General features: G+C 42.2%; 1 protein-coding gene across 18 annotated transcripts in view; it reads left to right on the forward strand.

The window, feature by feature from the left end:
* Erc2 (ELKS/RAB6-interacting/CAST family member 2) overlaps positions 1 to 22,734 on the forward strand; it is a 1,008,017-nt gene that overhangs the window by 899,030 nt on the left and 86,253 nt on the right. For 2 of the 18 annotated variants that reach the window (XR_011371144.1, XR_011371142.1), the window contains one exon: positions 3,585 to 3,773. The exons of 15 other annotated variants lie outside the window; for them this stretch is intronic. The gene's annotated coding sequence lies outside the window, so the exon portion shown is untranslated. Of the gene's footprint in view, positions 1 to 3,584; positions 3,803 to 22,734 lie in introns of all 18 variants that reach the window. One more of the 18 variants, XR_011371143.1, reaches the window with a different exon arrangement.

Genomic DNA, 22,734 nt, shown 5'->3' on the forward strand with positions numbered 1-22,734 from the left:
ACCTACAGTGTCCAAGTCAGCCCAAACTACAGAGTGATCTGATCCCAAGCTTAGTAATACCAGGGTTGAAAACCTGCCAATAAAGAATTTTTTTTTTTACTCTTTCTTGCTTTCTATCAATGCCAGGAGACAAAGAAAACTTCCCATCTTGATGAGCATGAGAATCTTGGGTTCTTATATCCCACATGCATTCAGACATTGGTGAGCACAGGGTACCATGGAGCAGGGCAAAGTACAGGTCAAGGGAAGTGGTCTTAGCTGCAACAGCTGTGTTGGTTCCAAGGAGAGACAACTTTGACAAAAGCAGATGAACAAAAAGCTGCAAGGATGTTTAGTTTGTGCTTTAAAAAGTCATTTTGCAGCTTACAATGCTCAATAGGAAATGTACTCATTACCTTACTCATGTAAGTGTAACCCCTCTGTACAGTATCTTTACAATAAAAAATATATTTTAAAAAAGCGCTTCCTCCTGCCCATAAAATGTTCTTTAAATAACTCAAAAATTGGAGCCATTTAACTGTGTTATGAAGGCGTAACAAGATTACTGCTCATGTCCATGTTCAACTAATTCCTTCCTTGGAATCATGTCACCCCAAGCTATAGGTGGTGTTACTCTTCATATTCTCCCCCACATGCTTTAGAACTAACTAACCCATGTTTTAAATGCCTAGACTTTACCGTGAAGTAACTTGTGGGGGTTGTTTCCTAGAACCAGATTCTCTTTTCATAACCCTTGGCTCTGGCCTCCACTCCCTTGCAGGTGGCCAGATGACTAAACTGTCAGTTTTCCCACGTGTACAGTTAGGAAAAGTGAACCCTTAACCGAGATCATCATAAAAGACTCAGCACATCTCATTGGATTAGATGGGACCATGTGCTCATCCTTTAACCAATAAGGTACCCAGGCAAGTGCGAGGAACTGACTGGGTGTACCTTAGGGCATCTCATACATCTGAGCTGAAGTGGAACTTTATGTAATATAGTTGAACCCTAAAATGGGACAAATATGTTGCTTTGAAGGGAATTTTGGAGGAAAATGATTATCACACACACACACACACACACACACACACACACACACACACACACACACACACACTATGAAGAAGCTTTGGATTCTGTAGAAGACTGTGGTTCTTACCCTAGCATTGTAGTTAATTTAGTACTAACTAGCATTTAACTCAAGATAGCTGTATAACTATTCCTGCCTCTTCTTTTTTGTCTGCAATATGGACATTGCCATCAAGGTAGGTATAAAAAAATCAATTATCTATGGACAGTAGAAGTATTATACAAATATACAGTCATGATCCTGTTAGACCTGCATGAATTTGATTCTGCTTCTATTAGTCTGGAAGAATTTAGACCAGCTATTACCCACCCTGCTAGTCCATGCCAGCCTTCTGAAACGCAGTGTCTAAATTTATCCCAATCCTCATTGTTGCAGGTCAGTGTGGGAAATCTTCTGAGGTCAATGATTGAGGTAATTGGCTTGAAAAAGTCTCTGTTAAATGACATAATTGGTTTTAATTGCGTAATTACGGCACTTAAAGTGTGGGGGTGAAAGGTTACTATTATATTTAGAAGTGAGATCCCCAAATGAAGCAAGGGTGTTTAAGGTACCCTTTTTTTCTTTGTCAGAAGGAAGCCAGAGTAGGCTGGCCTTGGCTCTGGTGAGTTGGGGATGATTGTCCCACAGGAGGTGGTGCTAGGGCGGCTCAGTGTATCACAGGAACCTTTGTAATGAGACTGAAAGGGCTTCCGTAAAGACCTCATTGTGATCTGAAGTTACTGAGCAATGGGGACTTCAACTGTCAGCAATTGAATCTGATTGGGCAGGGTAATTATATGATTGCCGCTGGTGTTTGTACATGCATGAGGATATTTTTATAGGAAAAAACCTAATTGCTTACTTACTTAGTGGAAGGAGAAGCTAAGCAAATGTATGTTGTCATAGGTTAAGAGGACATCCTTGCTTTGTGCTTGAAATAACCACTACTCTGATTCTTAGAAGTGAGGGTTTTGTTTCTCTCTGTTCAGTCAGAGTGGTTTGTGGGAGTGACATTATATGATAATATTAAAACCTAAGAAAGCCACTTAACGATGTTTTTCATGAAAAATGACCAGGAGCACATTACCCTTTCTTAAACTCTCCACACAATGGTTTCTTTCACAAGCAGCTAGGACTAGGGGCCACACTTAAGCTACTGGGACTTTCACGGGCTTTTGTGGGCTTTGTTTTGTTTTTGTTTTTACCCCATGTGGAGGGCCCTGACAGTACTGACTTCATCAGCTATCTGGTTTCCCCGAATTGCGCAAGACAAGTAGGAGATATTCTGTCTGTGATAGTGTTTTACACGTGAAAAACACCCAAGAGTTAAGAGGCACAAAATGCACCCTCTGCAATTTCCCAGGGTCCTGGAGGGAAAAGGAAGGAGGTACCTTAGGGTGGGAGAGCCAAAAGGAACCAAAGACCTCTTGGGGCTCCTGAGTGGATGGTGCCGAACTGTCCTCCTGCATCTTGTCTGCTATGACAACCCAAAGTGGAGCTGGCATTTTCCCCCTGATGTAGCTGTGCAGAAAACAGATCATTGCAATTAAGACAGTTGCAGACCAGTTCAACGCCACATTGCTGTTGTTTTGGGAAGTATATGTGTGTGTGTGTGTGTGTGTGTGTGTGTGTGTGTGTGTGTGTGTGTGTGTGCACAAACACACATGCACACTGGTACTAGGGCATGAACTTAGATCCTGAGCATTGTCCCTTAGCTTATTGCTCAAGGCTGGACCTCTAAGCTTGAGCCACAGCTCTACTTCCAGCTTTTTGGTGGTAGGAGATAGGAGTCTCATGAACATTTCTGCTCAGGCAGGCTTCAATCCAAGATCCTTAGAGCATAGCTTTCTGAGTAGCTAGGATTACAGGTGTGAGCTATTGACACACAGGTTACAGGTTTTGTTTGTTTGTTCTCACAAAGTCTACTTTTTTCTAAGTATTTTCCTGACATTCCACCAAACAAGTGGACATGCTGTTGGGTTGTGGGAATTAGAGTAATACCTTGGATGTGAGTTTTTGGACTTTATGTCCGGGTGCTGTGGATGGGTGGAAGATTATAGGCTGGAGAATGGCTGAGAACAAAGGGCTTTAGTCCTGCTCCCGACTCTCAGAAACCTTTCACGTGCTGATCCTCCCCACCCCCATCTTGTCTGGCTAACTTCTTAGGTCTCTGGGGTCACTTCTCCTTAGCAGCTTTCCCTGACCGCTACCCTCAACCTGGACTGGCCACCTTTGCTTTCAACTCCATAGCATATTCTTGGTTCCTATACCCAACCCTCTTGTCATGGCTTATCTGATTGTTTTCCCAAGTAGCCTACCATCTCCATGAGGGCAGGGATTGTGTGTGCGCATACCTCACTAGTCACCTCCATTCTGAGCCTGGCACAGTGCTTGATGAGCGTGTAATGAGAGTGACTAAATGTGGGAAAGGAATGCTTGCTGGGTGTCCTCGGGAACTGTGGGTGCTGTCTAGGTTTCCCTGCCCTTGCTGTTAATACTGCTTTCTTGTTGCTTACAATTTTCACCGCCCTAGATGATCCAGCTCTGTCGGAGGCACATAGGCACAGCCAAATCTCATGCTGTACATTGATCACCTGTCCAACCTTTGCCTAGAGTGGGAGCCCCCAGTTCCTTCAAGAGATCCAACTTTACCTGTCTGTAAAGAAGAAGAGGAGGAGGGAGACAGCAGGGAGGATCCAGTGGCAGTTTAACACCAGAGCAGGTCCAATGTTTACTTTTACCCTTTTGGAGGTGGGTAACTACAAATGCTTGGGGTGCTGGGTTTTAGAAAGACTCTGGATTTCAGAGCTTATGTGTATTTTTTTCTGAAATATAAGGTTTGCACCCTATTCTTATATTGAATTTAAAGCCAGTTGTGCCATGATTCTCACTAATGTGAACCCCAAATCCAGATTCATTCGCTCACATGATACAAGTTGTTGGGTCTGTAAGGTTTTAGGTAAGGAAAGAACACGCCGGAGGAGGTAAAGGTGAATAAAAGTTTACTGGGGTATGCTCCTGGGCAAACTCCCTGGTCAGGATCAGAGAGGTGGCTCAGAATCTGGATGGAGCAGGGGTCAGCAGGACCTTTGAGCAAGTAACTTGTTTTGCAAGTTTGAGCAGTTTCAGCCTAGTGCTCCTGAAGAACAATTGGGACAGCTGGTGTATAAGGAAGTGGCTTTTCTCAGCTGCCTCTGCCCTCCAGCTGCCTGACATTATGGCATCTTTGGTTTGGTACTAGGGCGATGATAGTTGTCTGGCTCCTTCCTGCTGGACATGGACATCGTGGGGCTGTATGCTGGTTGTCTAGAGTGGTAGTCGACAGGCAAGGATATGGGTGGAGAAGAAGCTGATTAACTGTCCCTCTGGTCGTTTTTTTGGCTGCTGCTCTGGATGAGCCTCAAGAGGCATGGGACAAAAAAAAAATAAGAAAAGAAAAGACAAATTAAAATTAATGGGCCTACTAAGGGTAGTAATCATCCAGTGAGGGGGCTATGGAACCAGTCTAGACTGGGCCCCCTGTATGTTGATGAGCTCCTCCTTTAGATTATTTAGGGCCTCCATATTTTGTTCTACCAAACCTGACTCATTAATATAATAACAACATTGTTCCCGCAAGAATAGGCAGGTTCCATCTTTTTTGGCTGTTAGGAGGTCCAAGACTCAGCAGTTTTGAAGAGCAACCTGTGCCAGGGAGGTAAGTTGACACTGGAGTGAGGCTAGAGATACTGAGGTGGATTTCATGGCCACCTGGAGTTGATCTGAAAATTCCTGAGCTGAGACAAGGCTGTGTCTTAGGGCCAAAGAAACCTGTTGTACTACTTAGGAAATAAAGGCCCGGCCATGATCAGATTGAAGGGAAGTAAGAAGGCCAATATGAGGAATAATTTCTGAAAATAAAAATGAGGTTACAACTCCTGCCATCTCTTTGGGAGTTGGCAAGGCCTCGACTCATCCTGTGAGGGTGTCTGCCAGGGCAAGAAGGTACCTCATTCTTTTGTGGGTGAAATCAACCTGCCAGTCTTGGCCAGGCAAATAGCTCTGCATTTGATAGGTTATAAAGGCTGGCCCTTTGAGGAGTGGTGGTGGTGGAGCATGTAAAACATGCCCAAGAGGCAGCCTCAACTATGGTGAGGGTGATCAAAGAGGGGTTTTAAAAACTGAAACAGTGCCTTTGGCCTACTATGAAGTGAGGTGTGAGCCTGCTGTATGAGGGTACCCTAGGCCAGAAGCAAGGCCAACTTGTTTCCCACAAAGATCCATTCCTGTTCTCCATCTGTGCCACCCTTCTCATAGAGAAGAGTTTTATTTTTGGGACAGGGAATACTGAGGAGTCAAATCTGGAACCTGTAAAAATAAAAGGGGAACTGCTTGAAAACCCTGGGGATGCACCATCCAGGTCAGCTGACTGGCATGAGAGGTGTTTGGATCCTCCCACGTAAAGTCAAAGAGATTCCACCATGTGGGGCAAAGGAATGGTAAAGAAAGCATCCTTAAGATCTAATACAGAAAAAAAAATGGGTAGTAGAAGTGAGGATATTGAAAAGGAGGGTATATGGGTTGGGAACTACAGGGTGCATGGGCACCACAGTCTCATTAATGAGAGGAAGGTCCTGTAGTAACCGGTAGGAGCTGTCCGGTTCGCAGACAGGCAAAATAGGGGTGTTTTAAGGAGAGTTAGTTGGCACCAGTAGTCCCTTCCTTTTCAAATACTTTCTTATCCAAAGGAAACCATTTTTCCCAATTCCTTTCCCAAGACTTTCTTTACTACCCTCTTTACAATTCCTTGAATTCCTTTCCCAAGGCTTTCTTTACTACCCTCTTTACAATTTCTTGAGCTTCTTTGTGGCTAGAGTTTAAAATTGCCCATGTTTTCCTTTGACATGTGGAACTGGGTTATCTCAGAACTGCCTCAGGGCACCACCTGGGTGGAGAAGTTTGATAGATTTTAAGGCTAAGAGCCTGCACATATCAGGCACATAAGAGGGCCCGTTGCTGGTGGCTGGGAGGGAAGCCTATCAATTCCCATAACCAAGACCTGGGAAAGAATTAAGGGACCGAGTAGGAAGGGAGGACTGAATAGGTCAACTCTGTATTATCCAAAAAGGAAATGGCCTTACCGGTATCGTTACCTTAGGCTCAATGAGGGTGATTGGGGTTGGTGAAGCAGGGCATCATCAGTCTTCGGTGGCCAGGTCCAGGACCAAAGGTAGCAAGTCAGGGGAAGGAAGGCTTCCATTGTCCCTTTTATTTTTTTTATTTGTTTTTCTTTATTTTTTTTCCAGTGTCCCTTTTGATTGCACAGTGGACATGGTGGTTGGGGAGGATAGGGTTTAGGGTATTGCCTTACCCAGTGCCCTTCCTGGCTGCACTTGAAGCAGGGTCCGGATGGTTAGTGCTTTTCTCCAGAGCCAAACTTGGTAGAAGGCAGCCACCAGAGCTTGGGCTGGATAGGCCACCTTTCGGTGAGAGCCAGTTTCCCTATCAGCCTTTTTCTGCTCCTCATGGGCATGGAAAACTTTAAAGGCCATATTCACCAGGTCACAGATAGGGGTTTGAGGGCCATCCTCAACCTTTTTAAGTTTGTTCTTTATGTCAATGGCTCACTGAGAAATAAAATGGGAGGCCAAAAGGCTTGCCCCAGCCAGGGAGGTGGAATCCAAGTGGGTATACTTAGCAAGGACCTCCATAAGTCTAGCTAGAAAGGCAGCAGGGTTCTCATCCCAAAACTGAGTAATTTCCGGCAGTTTGTAATAACCATATGGAAGGCTGCTTGTAATCCAGCCAAAAGATACTGAATCATCTTATCTCTTCACTAGTGGCCATTGTGGCCCTCAGCTGTGTCTATCTGATATTGCAAATGAGGGTACTGTCTGGGGACTGACTTCATTCCCGCAGGCATGGTTGTATCTGTAAGGTGGATCTCATCCCCATAAGCCTGGGCAGCCTGATAAGACTCGCTCACGCTCCTCCATGGTAAGAGTGAAGGAGAGTACAACATGGAGGTCATGCCAGGTTAGCTGATAGGCCTGATAAAGGTGAAGATGGGTCATTGGAGAAAGACCCCATGCAAGCCTCAGTCTGAGATAGGTCCTCTAATGAAAAGGAAATGTGAACTCACACCAGGCCCTCTGCCCCAGCCACCTCATGCAGGCTAAGCAAATGTTTTGGTGGCCTAGTTTGGGTGCAAGTTTGGCCACCAACAGGGGAAGGGAGATCTAAGGCAGGGGTTGGGACAGGGGCAGGTACGGGATTTGTGGATCGGGAACAGGTCCCAACATGGGGTTAGATGGCACATAAGGCGGGGGACGGTGCCACAGGTAGGGAAGATAACAGAGAGTGACGTGGGTCGAGAGAGGGAGAGAGAGGGAGAGAGTTTTTTGAGGGATCTTGCCACATGAGCAAGATTTGAGATGGAGGCAGGAGAGACAGAGGGAGGGACAGGGGTGTAAGTAGAAGAATCCCTGGACATAAGGAATTTCAGCCCACTTTACCATCCACTCACAGAAATTGCAGAAATGGGTTAATATATTGAAATTGAAAGTCCCATTTTCAGGCCAGAGTGACTGGTTATCAAGGCCATTACATAGGCCATTCCCAGTTACATAGGAAGGATTAAGGTCAGGTCTTAGGCCTAGTGGTTTAAGATTAGTCAATAAGCAACCCAGAGAAGTATGTGGGTCAGGTTTGGAGTTTTGTTTTCCCATGGTGCCCAGGCAGCCCGGAGTAAAACTAAGGCTGAAGAAGACATCCCTGACTTAGCCAAAGAGTCACCAAATAAAAATGGGATGACAGAGAAGACCAGGCATCCCTGATCATTCTCAGCACCAAGGTCAAAGGCCAGAGGGAGACTAATGCATGAGCATTAGTGACTTTTACGGACAGAACCGAAAGGAACCGAGTTCCTGGAGGGCAAGCCAGGAAACCCTGAGACAAAGGGTAGGGACTCACCCAATCCCAAGGTGGTAGATGTGCAGAAGGCTGGGCTAAGGTCCTGGGCCCATGGTGGGGGGAGGGGGGAGGGGAGGGGCAGGCAGCAGGCAGAAGCCTTGGCTGGATTTACACAGATAACCAATAAAGAAATCATCATAAATACGTTAGAAAAAAATCTCAAGAAAGAAAAAACATTTGAATATTTATCTTGGGGTTCATTTTACCTAACATCAACTTATCTGACCTTTTCTGCTTGTCTCAGACATATACTAGTTATTGCAAATAAGGGAAACCATGGACCTATGTTTCTTTGGGCCTGGCTTACTTCACTTAATAGAATATTTTCCAAGTCTTTCCATTTCCTAACAAATGGGACAAAGTCATTTTTTCTGATGGAGGCATAGAATTCCATTGTGTATATATACCACATTTTCTTGATCCATTCATCTACTGAGGGCCATCTGGGTTGGTTCCATATCTTAGCTATGGTAAATAATGCTGCAATAAACATAGTTGTACTGGTAACTTTAGTATGGTCTTGTTTGTGATCATTTGGGTAGATGCCCAAAAATGGGATTGCTGGGTCATAGGAGAACTCTATGTGGAGTCTTCTGAGGAACCTCCATACTACTTTGCAAAGTGGTTGAACAAGTTTACATTCCCACCAACAATGCAATAGGGTTCCCTTCTGTCCACATCCCCTCCATCATCTGTTGTTAATAGAGTTCTTGATTATAGCCATTCTAACTGGGGTGAGGTGGAATCTCAATGTTGTTTTGATTTGCATTTCTTTTATGGCTAGAGAGGTTGAGCATTTCTTCATATGTCTATTGGCCATCTTTCTTTCCGCTTCAGAGAAGTTTCTCTTTAAGTCTTTAACATCCCAAGCCACAAGGTGGCCATCCATGGGATATGTACCACTTATGGAGACACAGGCCACAAGGTCTTTTCAGGTGGCTGTTTAGCCCAAAGTAAATTGGGCGGGCTCTGTGTTCCCAGTGGAGGAGGCCTTGGGAAAGGAGGAAGGAAGGAGAGAGGTCCAGAAGAGGCAATGCCCCTTGGTCACCCTAGAGTGAAGCGAAGCACTAGCATCTTCCCGGGTTCAGCATCAGATGTTTTAGGTGAGGAAATAACATGCAGGAGGAGGTAAAGGTGAAGAAAGAAAAATTTATTGGGGTACGCTTCTTGGGCAAACTCCCTCCTCAGGATCAGAGAGGTGGCTCAGAGTCTAGTTGTAACAGGGTTTATATGGCTGGGGGTCAGCAGGAACTTTTAGCAAGTAACTTGTTTTGCAAGCTTGAGCAGTTTCATGCTAGTGCCCCAAAGAATAATCGGGACAGGTGGTGTATAAGGAAGTGGCTTTTCTCGGTTGCCTCTGCCCTCCAGCGGCCTGACAGGGTTGGCCTCACGTCTTTTTAAATGGACCGAATGGAGAGTCATTTGTGTTGGCCACTGTTTAATGCTGATTATATTAGTTATTTATTTGACCAAGGAATATGATTTCCCTCAGATTTTCTTGTTTGAATTATGTGTGGTTCTTTTTGTTTTGAATACCACTGCGTCCCCCACTTCAGTTAACTTCTTAGACCATGAGATCCTGAAAAACTGCTGAGTAGATGCGCTTTTATTTGGACCTGGGTTTTTAAGTACAACCCCACACAATCCTGGGGCATATCTAGCCAGCCTCTTCCCTAAGTGGAATATGAACCAATGACTTCTCAGTCCTTCGGCAAAAGGGCTTCTTGCTGATTCCCTAAGTCCCAAGCTCTGCCTGATTGAACTGCCCTTGGTTGAGAGAAACTTAACAGTTAACAACTTGTGGATGGGCAGACATTTGCATATGGAAACCACAGCCTCCCATGGAGTGGGACTGAGTAAACCCTCAGAGGCCACAGCTTCTTGGGAAGCAATCTCTGCATCCAGCTTTTCCTGGTCTGAAATGTATTCTGCTTGTGGTGGTTCTGAGTCCCATTTACTTTGCATTCCAGAGTTGCATTTCTGCTTTGGCATAATCTGTACTTACATGCGGATTCTTAGGAGTTTCCTTCTAGGAAAGAGTTTGAATCCACTTTGTTTTATAAGTAGGTGTGTTCACAAACATTGTACACGTTGCATCAAACAGCCGTGGGCTATGGTGAGCTTTATTCTTGAGTTCTAAGAAAAAGATTAATTTAACTTTCAGTTTTGGAATGGCACCAAGAGATGCTTCATCATCTCATATCCTCTGGATTGAGGCAGGTAGTAACTGTTATACCAATAAATCACTTCTTCAAAAAAACCTTGAGTGACATTTGATTTATAATTCAACTTAGCAATACCATCTTCAAGTGTCCCATCTTGTCTAATCATTATGATCTAGCTCCTTTCAGAGGAAAAGAACTAGATTCATATTCTGCATGCGTTGGGCTAGTCCTTTCGTTTTTGTCATCACATAATATGATGATGAGGATAATATAAAAACAAAGAAGCAGAAAAATTTATGACTGTCATTTTTAGGGCACACCCAAAATAATCCAATTGTTTCTATTGTTTTGTTTTAGAAACCATGCTCCTATTCTTTTATTGATTGATTCATCCAAAGAACAGATTTAAACATAGCTCTCCCCAGTGAAATGCCTGGACCAGCAACCTGCATCCTGGTACCACCTATGAACTTCTTAGAAGTAGACATTCTCAGACCTCACCCAGATCTATTGAGTCAGAAACCATGGGTGAGGCCCAGCAAGCTGTCTGTGAATGTGCCTCTGGTGATGCCAGTACACACAACAGTCTGAGAGCCCTGCTTTTGCCACTGCATGATATGGGGTGTGACTAAGTCCTGCTATCCAGGAGCTTGTGATCCCATCAAGGGGCATAAGGCATAAATTCATCAGACACTTAAGCAGAATGATCTTCATAAAATATAAATTACATCATACACTTGCTTCCTAAACTCCTCCAGGCAGTTTCCTTTGTTCTTGTAATGAGTATGGAGGCTTGGCTAAGACTTGCAAGGCCTGGCTTGCTCTGCCCCTTGCCTACCTTCCCAAGCTAGTCCAGTTCAATCCCTTCCTCCTAGTGCTCTCACTGTATCGGCCTCCTTTCTGACACCCCCAATCTGCCCAGAGTGTGATGTCAACAGGAACACAGAAGAAAGGAAAGAAGGAACAAGAGAATGGTGAAGGGTCAATGATAGACTTGGTCACTGAAGTAAAATATTTTGAAACTCCTGTTCCCATAGATTAATATGTTGACACAGTAATATAAAAATAGATGTGGTGGTTTTATTGATGTCATAGTGATTATTGGCCTCATCTTGTAAAAAAAACAATGTCTGAGATGGTTTTCCAAACCATAAGTAAATGTGAAGTACATCTTGGTGTCATCTATTTGTACTGACTTAATCTCTCAGAGGCCTGGACTGGGCAGGCACAGATGCTCTGTCACAAAATAGGATATGAATAAACACTACTGGAGATAAGATGGTGACCTTGTCTTATACCAGAGTGTTGATGAAGCTGATGAATGACTTTTGCTGTCTTCATTTAGTTTGAGAAAGATGGTGACTGTATCTGTTGGGTTTGGTCTTTTTTATATTTTTATTTTAATCTTTAAGTAGTTATACATTAATAATATTAAATGTATATATGGGGCTGGGAAGGTGGCTCAGTGGTAGAGCACTTGCCTTGCATGCCTGAGGCCCTGGGTTCGATTCCTCAGCACCACATAAACAAAAAAGAAAAAAGCCAGAAGTGGTGCTGTGGATCAAGTGGTAGAGCGCTAGCCTTGAGCTGAAGAGCTGAGGGACAGCGCCCAGGCCCAGAGTTCAGGCCCCATGACCGGACCCAAAAATAAATAAATAAAATAAAAAATAAATGTATATGTAGAAATGGAACTAGAAAATCGAGGGGAATGAGTGGGGATTATAAGAAATGAGGGAGAATTAAGAATGGGGTGACATTATTATTATACTCATACACTGGCTTGGTGAGCTGGGTTTAATCTCCTTAAGACTATAAATGCCAATACGTACCTTTATGAATAGTAAATGTACCATATGCTTTGAGAATAAATCAGCTGGTTGGATTTCTATGGAATATGACAATATCATATTTCAGGATTCTCTTCCTAAGGAGAAATTTTTAGGTACATTTATTTTGTTTTGTTTTATATATTGAGCTTGAACTCAAGGCCTCATGTTCTCACTCAGCTTTCTTGCTCATGACTGGTATTCTACCACTTGAGCCATGCCTCCAGTCCAGCTTTTTTCTGATTAATTGGAGATGGAATCCCTTGGACTTTTCTGCCTGGGCTAGTTTAGAATACTATTCTCCTGATCTTAGCCTCCCGAGAAGCTAGGATTACAGGCATGAACCCCTGGCTCCCTACTAAATATGACTTATCTTTTAAAGTAAATTGAATTTGAAGAAAGTAAGTTCTTAGATTTAGGACTTCAGGAACAAGGACGATTTGTGTGTGTGGTTGTTGTTGTTGTTGTTGACAGTTTTGTTTCCATAGTAACAGTCTAAACACAGCATTTGCTATCGGGCATCATTTGTTCATTAGGAAGCCGGTGGTTCTGCAGGGGAGGAAAATGTTAACTTGGAGGCACCAAGGGGGGAAATGGAGTGTGTTCTTAGGGGAAGTTTCTCCTCTAGTCTCCCAGCTTCTTCCTATTGCTAAGGTGAAGCTAGTCTGCCCCCACCCCTAACCGCCTCCCACAGAGATGGGTAGCAGAGTGGGGGAGACAACAAACATGCTGTGTTCCCACCCTCTGGGACACAGAGCTGGGAAGGGTTATTTATCAAATAGTCTAATTTAGGCACGCTAAGCGACAGTGAACTAGGTGCGCTGAGAATGGGGAAATAAGCTCTCTAGGTTGGCAGGAAGGAACAGGAGACTGCAAACTAAAAGATGACCAGATGTTCATCCAGGTGTATGTCTAGGTTGACGGGTGTAAAAGGGAGCAAGGGACAGTTTTCACAGGTTCCTCACCCTAGCCAGGATTCTGCTGCTGGCTACCACAGCAGAGAACCATCTGGGCACCCAACAAAATGGATGGAAACACTACTCTAGAGTAAACCCCGAGGTAATGTACTTTGTCTACACAGGCTGAGTTCCATGTGCTGATAGCAAATACAGTTGTCAAATGTGAAACCAGCACCAGCACCATCCTTTTCTGAATTTTCTAACTCTTCTAGGGCCTCTCTGGGAGACACCTTTTAAAGTCAGCATCTGCTAGACCTTTCATGAAGGGCTGGTGATTGCCCACAAGGGCCATTCTCTGGAAGATGCTCCATGGTATTCAGGGAAGGATGGAGAATATCTCCCAAGAAGCTTTCCAGGTGGCCAGCTGTTCTAGGAGGAAGGACCTGCTCTCCCTCTTTGCCTGCTCAACCCAGAGGCTCTCTACACGCCCTATCTGTGTTCGTAGCTAGGACATAGTGGGAGGGAAAGTCTCTGTATTGTTTTGTGGTCTTTAGCAGGGACTTTTGCACAGATCTGGCACCCAGAAATCATGGACAGATGAGGGAACTTTCTGAAAATACCCTAAGGCTCAGCTTCAGGATTGTGAAATAAAAGAAATCTAAGAACATTCATTTATCCATCCATCATCCAAATACATTTGCTGCAGACTTAACTCTTTAGCCATATAGCCAAACACATTGTCTGACTCGTGCTCCATCCATTGTTGATGCTGGCTATTATAGGGGATGCAGAAAACCATTTCTGGCTTCTGAATCCCTGTGAAGTCCCATTCTTGATGCTCTCTGTGGTTCAGGTGCAGTAATCAGAGTACCAGGCTCTGTGCAAGTCTGCTGCCCTTCAGAGGGGTAGAACTCTCCCACCGGCACCTGTTTCTTGAACTTCTACCCTGTGCCTGACATTTTAGAATATGTCAAAGGACAGCTTCATAGCTGTCTATACACAACCAAGGCAAACAGGAAATGATAAGGAGGAGGTGAACTTCAAGGTGGTCCAAGTAGCTTGTTAAAAAACTAACAAGTTAATGAAGGCAGGCCTTTGAAGCACCTAAGTTCCTGCTTGCTGAAGAAGACCTAGCCTATTTCTGAGAACAAGGACTGTGATTACAAGGAAAGGATGACTTCTATTCATTGAAGAATTTGAGCCTGGAATCCAGAAATTGAGCCAACAAGTCATTGCACTGAAACAGACAGTCCTCTCTCCCTCCATAGACACACTAAGTGTCTAAGTGCAGAAACTATAACATACAATTGAAGCTTGCTGGATTCAGGGGGAAATCAGATGATCTAGATATACTGATCCACATTCCCAAAAGATGCTTCAACCAGTCCCAGGTAGAACCACTGAAACTGGGACTGGGCAGATGGTGTGCAAGGTGGACTTAGATATTTGGTCATCTTCTTTGTGATGGTAGAAAATACTTCCATGCCAGCTGCTTTTCTGAGGCCTGTTGGATCTATGTTCCTTGAAGCCACCTGTTATTTTCTTACTGGTTCCTTGTGGGTTGTTTTCCTTTACATAGACAAGTCAGTAATTTTGCCAGACTATTTCTGCTGCTTGCCTCCTTTACGTTTTCCTGGTATTCACTAAGCCCTTTTAACCTGCTACATGTGTTTTCCATCTGCATAAATTTATCTCTGCTTTTTTTAGTTTAGACTTTTTCTTCTGGGGTTTCTATTATCTTCAGGTTCTCACTGTCTAATTCCTATATGTATCATTTCGTCCCTCACAGATTGCATCTCTGTATTCTGGGATCAGCTCACAAATTTACAGTTTGTTTCGCTGACTATGTTTTCTATGATAGCAATTTAGTTCTTGGCTGCTTCTAATCTTGGCTATGATTCCAATACTACATTTTTAATGGCTGGTAGATGATTGGGAAAATCTCCCTCCATTTTCTATCCTGAATATACTTCTTTGCCTCAGAATCTCAGACAAGCTTTCTCAGTGATGGGAAAACTGAGACCCAGAGAGGGAGAGTATTTGCCAAAGGTCATGCTATTGGTTCCTGGTGAAGGTGAGGATAGAACTCATGTTTTCTGCTGGTCTAAGGCCCTGTTTTATTCCCAGGTCTCCTCATAGTAAAGATTATCCAGAAGGTAAAAAAAAAAAAAAGATATCATCGAACTAATGAAAAAAATCTCATACCTATTAAGTATGAGTATTCCAATTGAGCATTTCCTTCTTCATATTTATTCTTCCTTTTCTAGAGTGTAACTTGATTCAATAAGCAGCTTTTATGAGAGATCTGTAACAACAAGAAAGTTTAAAATGGTTGTTTCCAATTTGGAACAGTTTTGTACCCAAGGACTCATTTAGTAGTACCCAGAAACACTTTTGGTTATCAACACTTAAGTGAGGATAGGAGCGAGGAGAGTTGCTGTTGATATCCAATGGAAAGAGGCTAAAGACATCACCAAACCTTCTGAAATGCAGAGGAGCGCCCTATAACAAAGCATTTCCCAGCCCCAAATATCAATAGTTCTGATATTGAAAGCCCCTAGCTACAAGGGAACAGTCTCTATACTCTATATCTACCTGAGGACTGAAGACTCCTGGGAGTGTGCTTTCTCCTCTCCCTCTCCTTTTCCTTCTCCCTCTTTCTCTCCTTCTCCTTCTCCCTCTCCCTCTCTCTTTCTCTCTTGCTCACTCTCCTCTTCCTTTCTTTCTCTGTCTCTCGCTCTGTGTCTCCTATTTAAAACATCACTAAAGTTAAAGTATTTGCATTTAAGAACAAATACTGAATGCATAATTCCTCAACCAACTGATAAGAGAAATAAAGTTTTCTGAGTCAAAAGATTAGAGTAATAACATTAAACATAGGTGGGGGAATCACCAGAATGTTTTCAGGTTATTTTATTTTTAATTGGCCTATATCAGCTATAAAGGAGGCTGGGGTTCATTGTTACATAGCTACACATGTTTACATTGTTTTCCAATCAATTTTATCCCTTCTATCACACTCCTTGTCCCCCTCTAGAAAATAGTACCCCAATAGTATCTCATTTGCATAGACAGAACGTTGTAATGTGTAATTGCTATCAAAATTCTGCTGCTTCTATGCTCCGTGATAATTGGGAAGTTTGGTAGTGTTCTTCTTTAGGTAGTTGCCAATCCAAGAGAAAATCCTTAGGGCCCAATGGCTCTCACCAGTGCTCGCAGTGGTGGCACAGATCTGGTAAGCAGATGCTTTTGGTGGAAAATTTCTATTCTAGAATACTTCCTTCTGAGGAAGGGGGGAGTGTTTGGCCAGAGAAGAATGTACCCAGACAATCTGCCCCTTTGTTAATAAATGCTGTCATCTTGGCTGCCCCTCTCGCAGCCTCATCCTCCTGAAATCTTCAGTAAAAAGGCCATTGAACAAATACATCTGGCATCGGCCAGGATTTGTCTAGCTGTACTTTAACAAGGACTGGATTTAATCAGATTCAAAGGCACATTGAGCCTCATTCCAGTAGAGTGGTACATCTCTAGACAGGCTCTGGAAGACAGATTATCAAAAACAAAACAGAACAACTTTCTGAAGTAAAACTTGCACACAAATGTAAAGTCACTGAGGCAACTAAAATCTTCACATGTCTTAAGGTCATCAGGATACAGTATATTCAGTGTTCTGGTGGAGTAATCTCATTAGTCTTCATAGCAATCATCTTAATGAGCTCTAATATTATGAGCATTTTATAGATGTAGAAGCTAAGCTTAGGCCAATGAGCAACATGTTGAAAAAATACACAGTGATTCCTTCTTTCATCATTACTGCCGATTTTGAGTTCAAAAGCTATTATTTTTAAGGATTTTTTTTTCCTTTTTGGCCATAATGGGGGTTGAACTATATAGCCTTGTCCTAGCCAGGCAGACACTCTACCACATGAGCCAATCTCCAGCACTTTTTGCTTTTGTTATTTTTTTCAAATAAGATCTTCCTGTTTATACCTGAGCCAACTGAGACTGTGATTTATGCTTCCTTTGTGGCTGGATAACAGGCATTTTACTGGTAGAAATGAGGGTCTTGTGGACTTTTTTTCCCCTGAGCTAGCCTTGAATTGTGATCCTCCTGATTTCTCCCTGTCCCCAATAGTGAGGCTTGTACACATGAACCATTATACCTGGCCTTGTTTCTTTAATTGAACAACACCATCCTTGTACCAACATGCAGCTACTATAAGGAAGGATTAAATCAATTTCAAGAGACTTGGCAAAGGCTAGGAGGTATATAATAGTAGCCAAAACAGAGTTTAGTGTAAAAACAAAACAAAACAAAAAAAAGCATTTGAGAATTATCTTCTCTGTCCTCATTTACAGTCTCCATGTGGTAGGATGCGATTCAGGAGATGTTGGAGCCACACGGAAGGGCACAGGTGTGCTGGCAGTGAGGAATCAGATGTGATTTTACACAGGTCATGTGGCTTCTCAAGGTGCCAGGTTTTTTATGGCACACAGGAAAAGTCATAGTTTAAGCATTTATCCAACAGTCATTTATTTGGCACCTATTATATACTACAGGGGTGACAAATTAGGTCATATTGAGGCTGTAACATAGATAATCCTACTGTGACATGAATTGTTCTGGGAGAGTCCCTATCTCTGTGAGGAGAAATGACCATTGTAGGCTGCCAAGTCAGGTTGATGTCTGCCAAATGCTCATTCATTTTCTACTGTGAGCCTGGATCCATACCAGCAGCAAGGTATTGCAAAATACATTACATTTCCACAGAGGAAGATGTAGTAAGTCAGTAAACAAATCAATAAGATGATTTCAAGGGCAATAAGCTGCATGAAGAAAATAGAATAGAATGATAGAAGGAATGTCTGGGAATAGGGAAGCTACTGGTCCTGAGGTAATCAGAGAAGGCTTTCTCAGGAGATGAAACACCAAGAAAATATTTGGGAAAACAATTTTCTAGGCTGAAAATAAAGTTTTGTTATTGTTTTAATACAGAAGTTTAGGTATCATGCATAGGATATTACTCCAAGGGTTTTGTTATTTTTTTAAATTATTTTTAAATTAAATTTGTGCAATAGACATTCCAGTGTGAATTTTATTGTGAATTTCTTAGTAATTCTAAGTAAACTTCTGTCCAAAGTATTCTATTGTTTCCTCTATAAAATTTATAATCTAACTTGTGTGACTTGTTCTTATCTTTAATAATCTCCCATTTTCCTTATTAGTACTTTTACATTTAAATTTTACCTTTTTAAAATTTAAAATTTAAATTTTAATATTCCCCTAAAGGAAGAAGACAGAATTGGCCAATTGGAATTCATGTGCATATTTTCCTTAATAAATAAATTACATATTAACCCCCCCCAAAAAATTTAATATTCCCAAAGCAGCATCATTTTAGTTTTGTATGTGTATTTTTTTCTTATCCTTTCTCCTTTATTTGTCACTAGTTATTTTTTTTTCTGCTAATACTGGGACTTGAACTCAGGGCTTGGATGCTATCCCTTAGCTTTCTCACCTAATGATGGTGCTCTATCCACTTGAGTCACAGTTCTACTTCTCGCTTTTTGGTGTTTGATTAAAGACAGAAGTCTCTTATAGATTTTTCTGCTGGGCTGGTTCAAACTACAATCCTCAAATTTCAGTCTCGTAAGTACTTAGGATTACAGGCATGAGCTCCAGGCATATGGCTTAGTCCATTTTTATAAGCAACATAATACTAGATTTTCAAAAACTTGGGTATCTTTTAGTTTTAATGAATGAATTCAAGCTATTTGTATTTATTGTTCCTGATCTCTATTGATTTAACTGTCTTACTTTGCATGTTTTAGTATCATAATTTTTTCTTCATTTTCTTTATTGCCCTATTTTAGTTAGCTATTGCTCCTTTCTATTTCCTCTCTGCTGGTTTGAGAGTTACACATTCTATTTCTCTTAGTATGTTAGATAGTATCTAGAGTAGAGTTTACAAAACACTTGGGCATCATACATACTTACATCACCTTAGGTTGGTCCAAGGGCTTTTCCTAGTATTCTGGTTCCCCAGTGGCTGAGTGTTTAATGGGGTAAAGTGTAAATGAAAGTGAAAAGTGTGATCACCAGAATGGTTGTATCTGTGAGTATGGATTTCCAACTTGTCTTTGCCAAGACTTGTACCCTATTGCCTGAGGCTGCCAGTAATCGACAACCTGGGTTATAGGTAACATGGCAGCTTCTGAGAAGAGAGTGATGTGATTTCTTGTTGCCCTTCCCTTTGTCTGCATTTGGGCTCTTGTAAGTGCTGATAAACATTAAATAGCTCCAATAAAACTGTTGAAATGACAGTTTTTAAACTGCATAAAATACTGACATTTTCATTAGATCCTGGCTCCAAGGGGTGTCCAGCTTTCATCATAACAGGTTTGTTTACTTCTGTGGAGAGTCTTAATGTGCTGCCTATGGGAGAAATCTTTCTGTCACCTGCTCTTAAATGGATAAGTCTTTGTTCGGTGGAAGGATTTTTGGGAAAGGATTTACAAGAAGGCTTTTTTTTTTTCACCTAGGCTTCTCTTCCCTGCTGTCTCCCAAAGGGATAAGGGATGGGACTAGAGGCTTTGAAGAGTTTTGGTAGTAGACAGGAAAAATTCAATCTAAAATGATCCTGCAAAGTCCATCTAGAGACTGAATGTTGGAGAAGTGCTATTAAACCACTATTTGGTTTCATTATATCTTGTTAAAGACAAGTAAGTCATATCTCTGTGTCTCTGTCCTCAGTCTTTGAGTTAACATTTAAACAGATATCTAGATTTTTGGATTAATAAACTCCCTTGTGTATATTACTGGAGAAAACATTTTAAACTGCCAGGTTCTTCTAAGCAAATAGGAAAAGAGAGGACTTTTATCATCTGATCATTACATTAGGTTTTCAACTCTTTTTTTCAGAAGATGACAAATTCTTCATGAGCAAATGTAGAGTCATCTCAGTTTAACAAGTTGGAAATTGTGTGTGCTGAAAGACAGACTTGTCTCAATATGACTAGAGCCAGGATGTGAACTTTCCAGACATGGACATGTTTATAATTTATGGCAAGGTTTCCTGCTTGTTTCTAAAAGGGTCTTCCTCTTTTGTGACAACTTGCTGAATGTGGCAGTTTTGTCTGCTGGCATGTATCAAGAGAGGCAGCCTGGCATGATGGAGAGCAAATCTCTTGAATCTCACAGGTCAGCATTGGTATTGTGAGTCCAGGGCATGCTTCCTATGCATTCAGGAATTGAGAGAAAGAGCCTTTAAAAAAATTTTTATTTTATTGTAAAGATGCTCTACAGAGGGGTTACAGTTACATGAATGAGGTAGTGAGTACCTTGCTTGTCGAGCATTGTTACCCCCTCCTTTGTTTTTTCCCACTATCCACCCCCACCCCTCCACCCCCCACCCCCCACCCCCCCACCCCCACCAAAGTTGTAAAGTTCATTTCCAACATAGTATCTTGTGAGTATCATTGTTGCAATGGGTCCTCTTGTGTCCTCCTTTCAGCATTTTATTAGGAAAGGAGCCTTTCTGAGCAGTGGTTTTGCATCTATAAAATTGAAACAACAGACAGATTTTTCTGAATTGATATAAGCATTAAGCAAGGTAACATATGTCAAGTAGATAGCGTCGAACTTGGTCCCACAGCAGGATATTGTTCTAGAACATTTGATGGTGGTGGTGGTGATGATGATGACATTGTTGAAGATAATACTAGTGGGATAATGATCATGAAGATGAAGAGGAGGAGGGGGACAGATAGTGATGGAAATGTTGATGCTGGTGGTGGCAATGGTGATGAAGATGGTGATGGTATTAGTGATGAAGATGGTGGTGGTAGTGGTGATGGCTGTGTGTTTTAAAACGGCTAAGAAATTATCATGTAACCAAAGAGCTTAGAAAATGTTAAATTGATTCTATAGTCCCCAAGCTTCTAGCTGGGTAATACTAGTCACTAGAAGAGTTATTCTTAGTGAAGTTCTATTATAGAAAATAAAATATAAAATCTCTGTTTAATTATAGAATTATGTCTTCAAGCCTGAACTTGCTATAGAAAAACACTAAGCCATATTAATTTGTGTGTGTGTGTGTGTGTGTGTGAGAGAGAGAGAGAGAGAGAGAGAGAGAGAGAGTGAGAGAGAGAGAGAGAGAGAGAGAGAGAGAGAGAGAGAGTACTCATGTGTGTACATGGGTTCAATGATTTTCTTGTGTTTCTTGAACTAGCTAGTTAATGTAAGATAGACTCTCATAGGCTTTTCTGCCTAGGCTGGCTTTGAACTATAACCCTCCAAATCTAGCCTCTTGAGTAGCTAGGATTTAAGCATGAGCCACCAGTGCCTAGCTTAAAGTATTAATTCTGTATCATTTTATCCTATGGATTCTATCTCCATTTTAATACATGCTTGTTCCATGGTTTATATGATATTGAACACATTGAAGCTCTTTTTCCTGAATATGTCTCTCATCTCTTTGTGCCTTCATTTGTATACCTAATGGTAGACCTGAGCAAAGACAATGGAAGTAACATGGGCCAACATCAAGGTGGGGATAGAGTCTGAGTGTCATGTCACAAAATACTGAAATGAGAAGGAAGAGAAGGTGGTTTTGAGCGTAAGGGTGAAGAACTCTGGAAATCCGTCCATTATTTGGATACTGGCAGTTCAATGTTGTTGGTACCTGACACAAAATCACTTGGAGAGTAAGAAAAGGGGAGCTGAGAAGTACCTGGCAGATTAAAGGGAGGGGGCCAGAGATATCATTGAAAGAGAAAAGAGGCTACAGAATAGAAATGCTTTGTGTGTAGACAGGGAAGAATCTTTTGAGACCAAGAGGAGTGAGATGTATATGAAGATACAGAAGCAGGAAAATTCAGACAGTTGGTCCTGGAGGAACTGGAAGAGGCAGACACTGAAGCTCATTACCTCACAAGGGCACCTCCCATGCCCCTAGCGGGAAAGTGAGGAGACAGGGGCATTATGGAGGATCCTGCTAGATGACTTTGACTCAGTTAAAAGAAGTATGGAGCTTGAAAAGAGATTAAGAAGAACCTCTGAATAGGAAAGGGAGTCAACTAGTGATGAATAATACCTACCCAGTATCATTGTAAGGAGAAGGTATGTATTCCTGACTTCTGAGGGTCTTCCATGTACCTTACATGTCCTAAAATTTCACATCTGGCCCTTTAATGCTCCCCGCTCCATGAAACCGCCTCCCCTTTCCATCTCCCCATGCCCCATGCTACTCAGATGCTTGTGATACAGAAATCCATCAGAAAGCAGATTCATAGCAAGGCACAATGTCTCATCCCACCCAGACATTAATGTGCTGAAAGGACACCTAGGTTCAGGAGCAAGGGCATGGTCCCGGGCCTAGTTGATTAACCTGTCATTGTGCCCTTGGGTGGCACAGGATATCATGTCACACTTGCTTACCATCTTATCTAGAACTTGGTACATTAAGTGTTCATCAAATTTATGTGAATGAGTTAAAGGAGAACAGGAAAAATCTCCAAACACCTTGTCATCTTATGCAAATGTGAGAGGCTCATATCCCTGTGAACATTTTAGAAGGCACCGTTACCAGTGTAAGGAATGAGTCTCATGGTAGAAGTTCAGCTGCCAGTGATGGCAAGTGAAGGGAGACACATTAGCAGAGCTGGGCAGGGCCTTGCCAGCGCTGCTCTGATTTAACCACCTAGGTGTCTACACCTACTGGTTTGGCTTTTAGATAAATGAGCTCCTATCCCTTCAGTAATCTGATCCAAGGTGATTTAGTCATTTTTCATTCCAATGTTGAAAAAAAAACCTGTACTTTGTCATCATAGACAAGAAGCTG

The sequence above is a fragment of the Dipodomys merriami genome, unplaced genomic scaffold (genome assembly GCF_024711535.1).
Source record: "Dipodomys merriami isolate MVZ:Mamm:240054 unplaced genomic scaffold, mDipMer1.0.p SCAF_13, whole genome shotgun sequence".
NCBI lineage: Eukaryota > Metazoa > Chordata > Mammalia > Rodentia > Heteromyidae > Dipodomys > Dipodomys merriami.